Here is an 8093-nt window from a genome sequence, read left to right on the forward strand (position 1 = left end):
CAAGTCAAATAACATATACAGTTATATCTTCAACCTCAACTGTCTACTAATATGATCACTCTTCCCCACTCGAAGTTATTGATTACTCATACATTCAATACTCGAAGCAGAGCAGAGAAAAGAAGAGTAATAGTTTGTATTAAATTCGAAGTTATTGTTACTTTCACAACTTAATTGTTAAGAAAAAGAATTAGGGTCTTGTTATCGACCTCTCAAAAGATCCACAGTAATTTACTAATTTATTTATCATAATTCTGCGATTAAGGAAATCATTTAGCATAAATCTAGTGGACTCAATGGATCCGAGGTAATATTTGTGCTAATGTTGCCTAACTACTCTCTTCTATTTTGTGTTTCCTTCAAAGATGTACAAGGAATTTATTCATAAAAAAAACAGCTCTATGCAGGTTGTGTTTAGTGAGCTGAGTCCTAGTTTACTAATTCAAAAACCAAGAAATAGTTGTAACATAGATCAGTCGTGGCTGTGAAAATCTGAAACATAATATCGCATTTCATTCTCTTGTGAGACACAAATGGTTCATGAACATCTAATTACACAACTATTAACAAAGGAAGAGAAGAATAATTCTTAAGGTGAGGATAACTGGTTACACAACTATCAAATATATTTATTATAATTTCATGATATATAGCAGTGATATAAATATAAATATGCTATACATAAGCATAAAAGAGAGGAAAGAGCATTTGAGGCCTTAGCCAAATAAGCATGGTACTAGCGCCTAATATAGTAAAACACCAAACAACCATGAAAAGAAGAAGAGAGAAAATTCTTTCAAGGGTTTTGCTTCTGCGTATAAATATAATCGATGTGTGCGGCAAGTGTCCTCCTCATCAAGCATTCATCTTCTTTAATGCCTTCACAGCTTTCATCAATATCCTAGACGTATGACCGATATATGGATCATCATCAGAAACATATTCACTAAGAATAGGAAAAAGGTGCAAAAGCTAATTAACAAGAGCAATAAAAACAAGACCAACCTCAAGTTTTGTGGACTCCAAAGATTCCTCTTGAAAGGCTGGTTCAAGGCGTGCGGAGTGGGTGATCATGCAGAGGAGGAACAGAGCCATGAAGAACAGGGCTGTGATCTTGTTCATATTTGCTTAATGTTAAGGAAAGAAAGAGAAAGTGTGAGAGTTTGTGAGTTGAAGGAATGGTGGCTGGGGAATTTATAGAGATAAGGTACAAAATGAAGGTGTGAACCTTGGAAGGGGAAGAGGGAATTATTTAATGCAGCCGGTAATCCAATTCTCTAAAAAAAGAATAACAAAAAAGTTTTCCCCTTTTAAAAAGAAAAAATAAACGGTCATATCAATGGTGGGAAAATATTGAGAGGAACGAAAAGGCAGGGAGAACCACAAGTAATGAACCCAAAAACAAAACAAATGAGCAAGAAAAGAAAGGTTCCAACTTCGAAATTCTCCCCTCTGAATAATTAATAGCTGGAATTTTTGTTATTTATAGGATTACTTGCCTGTCTCTGTTTTTGGATATCGAGAGAAACAGAAAACGTGTCATACATGAAAGAAAAGTGTAGAAAGGAATAAGGCAACGATGTGCCGTGTTTGACAGTGGCCGTGCCATGTTTGCATCTTTTCTGCATTACTTGTTTCTAATTTCTATGCACTCCCTTTCATTTTGCATGTTTCTCGTACTCCTATTAGTCAACACTTGCTTTTCTTTTCCTGTCATAAACTACATCTCTTTCTACTATCATTTACTTTCACTCCATTTTAAGGTGAATTAGGACACGGGGGGAAAGAGATAGAAAGAAAAATAAAATAAAAAAGTAAAAAAGTGATAAATAAATATGTAATATAATTAAAAAAAGGAAGAATAAAAATAGGATAAAAGTTAGTAGTAAGAGTGTGTTGGGGGTTATATATACTACTACTGCTCTACTTCGAAGTGGCGGGCGTGCTTTGCAATAATTGAAAGAAAAGAAAAGAAAAAAAAAAAGCATCCAGTTAAATACTACCTTCAGTCGGTAAAATTAAGTTACCAAGAACAATGAATGACAATGCTAGGAGACATGTGAAATACATGAAATTATCAAAAAGATTTATTGTGAACAGTAATAACTAATACAGGTGCATGCGTGTTGAGTTGGACCGAATTTTAATGAATTCAGTATTTGATTGGATCGAATTTTTATGTGTTAGATTAGGTGAGGTCTATATATATATATATATATTTTGTATAATCCAATCCAATTCAATCATAAATAAATTTAATTAGATTAGATCAATTGGACTAATATAATTAAATTTATTTATTTTTTATAGAAAATTAAATATTTTATAATAGATTTAAATTATTTGATATTTTATTGTAAATATAATATTGTTAAACAATAAAATAAATGATGATGTAAACTAAATTTTAAAATAAATTTGTTGATTAACAATATTGTTATCAACTCAAACAATCAAATATTAATACAAAATAAAATTTAAAATGAATATTTTGTATTATTACAATGTTATCAACTCAAAAAACACAATAATCGTTACTAAATAATAGTAACAAAGAGTATTGTCTTGAATAATAATTACACTAATTTATTATTATTATTATTATTTTGTTATTATTTATTTATTTATTATTATTATTCAATCAAGTTATGTCACATGTCAAAGAATACAAAAATGTAATCAAATCCATAAAGTTCAATGTTTTGATTAAGTTAAATTGGATTTGATCCAAACATAAAAAAAATTCAATCCAAATTTATTGGACCAGTTTGAGTTAATTTAAATTTTCGAGTTACTTATACTCACTTAGACTCTTAATAATTGATTTTTTTCATAAATAATAAGCACTAATAAAATAAATATTTAATTTCAAATATAATTTATTCTACAGTTAATAAATATTTCTCTTTTCATACAATTTATTCTATAACTAATATAAAGATGGAAACAATTTAGAATATGATTATGACCTATAACTAAGATAGAGATGGAAACAATTTAGAATATGATTATGACAAAATGCTACCTTTTTGTTGGTACCGAAAAATGAATTCGGAGGCACTCGAAATACAGAGGTGCTTTAAATCCTAGGTGATCGGAAAATGACAAAGAAGTTTCTGAGGAAGGACACGAAGACACTTTTCGTGAAACTCTCGAAATCATTGTACCAGGAAGGACACGAAGACACTTTTCGAGAAACTCTCGAAATCATTGTACCAGGAAGGACACGAAGACACTTTTCGAGAAACTCTCGAAATTATTGAACTAGGAAGGACGCTGCTCAAGAGAAAGGCTCACAGCCTCGCAACCTCTCAAAGTACAAGAAAAATCAGGAAACACTCGAGTAGTATATTTTTCGTTGGTTACTCGAAATTCCAAGAATCCGGACATACACGAACACACTTCGCAACCTCTCAGAATGAAGAACTTAAAGGAGACACGATTTAAGAGCGGTTGAAGTCAATCATGGGATAAGTGTCAAAGGCTGCAGAACGGTTTGGGGAAGTTAATGATCAGTTCCAAGAGTTATCCAAAGACGTGCCCGGGAATAAGCCACGAGGTCGAGGTGGAAGTTTAGAACGGTTATGCACTTCCGGGGCACGTCAGAAACAGTTACCTTTCCCAAATCTTTGTCTATAAATTAAACGAGCCATGCTCGTAGCAGAGGGTCGAAAATCTAATTCCCACAATACCTCACATCCACTCCGCAGCCTGTGCATAAGGCATACTGTGCATATGAGACAGCTTTGGGTATGATTTCTCGACCACCTTTCTTTTTCCTTTTTTAGGAGTAGCATAGCATAGCGTAGCATAGCATAATCTAGTCTAGTGTAGTGTAGTCATTCTAAACACGTTTCGTTACCCTTACGAATTGTAATTCTGTTACCATTTAATGAAAACTTTATTTCTTACTTGTACGATTTTATTTTTTCACTGAAAGTCTTCAATTCTATCATGTCACGAACACGCATAAATTGAAACGCGAAATCGTGCTAGTTCGAATAAAAAGGATCCATAAAACGAAATCCACCGTAAACACTTTTATATCAATCAGTGTTGGTTGAATGAGTATGAAATGATTAACGGTGTATACCAACTTTAGGATTGTACAAAGCAGTGGCAGCATTAATCATGACTCAAGACGTGCATTTCTAATTTTTTACTGGGTTCGAGTGAACACTTACAAAAATAAATTTACAAAATTAATTTTGAAGAGAAGTGAATTAAGTTTAAGTGAATTGTATGTTATATATTGAAGGGTTTTATGTTTAGATGGATACCGGCTATAATATAGATTATCATTTGAGGAAAATGAGATTTAATAACAATCCTATAACGACAATCAACTAGAACTGCAAAACAATAGGGAGGGAATGAGGAAGGAAAAAACTAGAGAACAATGTGTGTGTGAGGTGATGGAAGGTGGAGGAAAGCAAGTTGAAGAAAGATAAGGTTGAGTGTACGACTATCAAAATGGTTACCTCAACTCATTTTTTGAGTGGTTTGATTCGATTCATTATAGGTTAGAGAGTTAAATGGATCAGTCTATTGACTCATTTAGTTTTTTTATAAATATAATTTAAAATATAATTTATTAAACTAAATATCATACATATAACATTAAAATTAATTAAAAATATATAACTTTAAATAATCAAAATAAAAACAAACAAAAAATTCATGTTATTAAAGTGATTGACAAAGATGAAGAAGTGAAAAAATGAGAGCTAAGAAGAGAAGAGTGAGTCGAGAATGAGAGAGAGAATCAAGAGTGATGAGATGATGGGTCATTGGTGGATTGGCAAACAACATGTGAAAGGAGGAGGAGGGTACTGTAAGTGGGTTAGATGGTCAGTCTAACCCATCATCGGTTAAGACTGGCTGGATAGTTTGACCTATCATGAGCTCTATTAGATGGGTTGAGTCAAAAGTGAGTTAGGTTGAGTTTAATTCTAACCAATAGTGAATTTCTTGCTTCTTCTTTTTTTTTGGCTCAACTCAACCAATTTTAAAGGTGGACTAGGATGACCATGGGCTAGAATCCACTTTTTTTTGTACGATGGTATTGATAGGAGTATTTTTCGATTTCGCTTGGAACTAGTCTCTCGAGACCTTAACTACATTAAGGTTGAAACCCATTTTGACAACTTTAGTTAAATATTTTTTCACAAACACATTTGGAAGGAAAGGGGTAGCTTACAAGAGAAAAGAAGAGGAAGAAGAGAGAAGAAAAAGTTTAAAGCTAAAAAGGAAGAGAGATTGTATTTTGTTTTTATTTATATATTTTTGTTGTGTGACCAATGGAAGTCATGTTTTCCGAGCACATATTATTCTTTAATTATCAGATTTGGATAACATATAAACTATACATGCATAGAAAAAAATACAAATCATTTTTTGTTTGTTTTAATTCTTGTAAGTTATTTTTATTTTTGTACCGTCCGACTCTCCAACCGATTAAACTGGCCAACTCGAGACTCTTCGCGCCCTTGACGCTCGAGCCTGGAGGGCTGTGTAGCCTCCAAATCCCCAATTGACCGAATTGACCAAGTAAAGACTCTTTGCACTTTTAACAGTTAAGCATGGAGGGTCACGTATCTTCCAACTCCCCATCCGACCGAGCAAGTCGAATTCAAGATCACTCACGGATTTTCTAAGACTGATTAAGGCAGTAATTTCCATGATTCTCGCACATATTTGATTACGATTATAAATGTGATTTATAGGCTCATTATGAGAAATAAAATGAAGACTTATTTCAAGGGGTTGAGATTGGAGAAAAAGATTCGTATCCTTAAATATGACACCCATATATATAAAGGAAGAATGATTTTACTAATAGTAGGTTACACTCATCAAATGTTCTAGGTTAGGACGACGGCTAGGTTCTCTTAGAACTCATATCACTAGGGTTTTTTTGACCATTATCCTTTGACCGGAACAATTTTGATTTTAGGACTTGCTTATGCAAACAACTTATTTAAGATATAATTTAATAAACTCTTATATAATAAAAGTTTATGTTATAAGTGCGTAAAATTCAATAATTAGTTGCATTTGAATATATATGTTAACAAACACTTGTACAATTTTAGAGTGTTTGGATGTATCATTATTTAATCACTTATAAAATGTTATCTCATTTTAAAAATTAAAATATTATAAATTAAATTTTGACAGAAAAAAAAAAAAAAAAAACGAGACATTCTTACTTATACGACTTAGTGGTGTCATCATTTGGCAATAACATGGCATGCATGGTGACATTATCAATTTCATTTATTATATCACTTTTTAATATAAAAAATTGATGATATAGAAGAAAGAAAAAAACTTGTTGAAATTTGTGGAGATTAAATATAAAAAAAACAAAAATAAGGATTAAAAAAACTAAATTATAAAGATTAAAAATATATTTAAGTCTAAAATTAATTTTGAAAAAATCAATTCTTCAATGTATGTATAAGTAATGCCATTTTTTTATTGGGTCATGGTGATATAATTTTGTTTTCTTAAAATATCAACTATCTCACCAAATTTGGGTACGGTGTTGGATATCGAATATCAACTTAACACTATTTAGAAATTAGAATAGGGGAGAATTTATACGTTATGCAGCATATTTCTTTTTCTACATATACTTTTTTTTTGGGCTAAACTTTATTAAAATTATAAAATTATGAACAAAGTTTATTAAATAGTGAGACGCAATGATTTCAAACAAATTTTAATTATTAATAAAATATGTTAAAGAGTGTGCTTTTAATTTACTAATTAATAAAATGATCCCTAATTCTCTATTTCCTTTGACACATTTCTCTTTGTTCGCAAACTGTTCATTATATTTTCTCCCACAAATATCTAGTGAGCAGACAAGGTTTTACAAAGTAACCCACAACACTGTCGTATTATACGTAACTTGACATGTTGTGATGAGTTGTCAATCATATGCACCGATCAAGCCTCTGATTTCTAATTGCTAAGCCCTTATAAGATGAAAGTATGCATGCACGATGATGATATCCAAAGGACAATTAATGTATGTCTATATCACACGTACTGTCTTTACACATCTCTTCAAGGTGAACTTTAGCCACTTCAATTTCTTCCTAAAACTAAGTTTCTTATAATTGGTCGAAAATGTAGAATTGATTTGCTATATATATTTCATTGGCGCTATTAGTAACATAACCAGAAAAACTAACATGCAAATGCAGGTAAGTAACGAAGGGATGTGAAATATACATTAAATGCCTCAATGAACCTCAACGAAGGAATATATTAGTTTGCTATCGTGAATTAGAAAATTATGTCAATAAAAATACTTGTAAAAAAAAAAAAGATAGAGAGAGAAACTAAAGATGAATGTCTAGTCAACCGGATAAGAAACTAAAAATCCACATTCAGTGTCGGCGTATATCCTTGTGCAATGGGCTAAACGACCACTGTAGCGCATTTTTAAAAACTTATTACCAAAATAATGCTGTTTTGAAACAATTTACACCTTTGGGGCTCTTTTATTGGGTGTCGCTATTGGCCATAGCGACACCCATGACACGTGGGTTTTTTTTTTTTTAGGCTTGATTGGGTTGGACTAGTGTCGCTATAGGCTTGCCCAGTACGCCTAAGTGGCGCTGTGGCTCACAGCGCCCCATTTTTTTTTTTTTTTTTTTTTTTTTTCGTTTTTCAATTATTTTTTACATTATTTTCTTAACAGGCGCTGTGGCCCAGTACGCCTGAGTGGCGCTGTGGCTCACAGCGCCCCATTTTTTTTTTTTTTTTTTTTTCGTTTTTCAATTATTTTTTACATTATTTTCTTAACAGGCGTTGTGGCCCAGTACGCCTGAGTGGCGCTGTGGCTCACAACGCCCCATTTTTTTTTTTTCGTTTTTCAATTATTTTTTACATTATTTTCTTAACAGGCGTTGTGGCCCAGTACGCCTGAGTGGCGCTGTGGCTCACAGCGCCCCATTTTTTTTTTTTTTAATTATTTTCTACATTAAATAAAATTAAGACAAAATTAAATTAAATTAAATTAATTAAAAATTTAAATAAACTTATTTTCTAATTAAATAAAATTAAAACAGAATTAA

At 31.7% G+C, this 8093-nt stretch overlaps 1 long non-coding RNA gene across 1 annotated transcript; it reads right to left on the bottom strand.

The window, feature by feature from the left end:
• Nucleotides 1-485: 485 nt before the first annotated feature.
• On the bottom strand, nt 486-2803 carry LOC109811177 (uncharacterized). Its single transcript, XR_002240821.3, has 2 exons — nt 1006-2803; nt 486-901 (listed from the first exon to the last, which is right to left on the bottom strand). It is a non-coding gene; the product is annotated as an uncharacterized LOC109811177 (long non-coding RNA).
• Between the last annotated feature and the right edge of the window lie 5290 nt (nt 2804-8093).

This window comes from Cajanus cajan, chromosome 11 (assembly GCF_000230855.2).
Source record: "Cajanus cajan strain Asha chromosome 11, NIPB_CcT2T_4, whole genome shotgun sequence".
Lineage (NCBI taxonomy): Eukaryota > Viridiplantae > Streptophyta > Magnoliopsida > Fabales > Fabaceae > Cajanus > Cajanus cajan.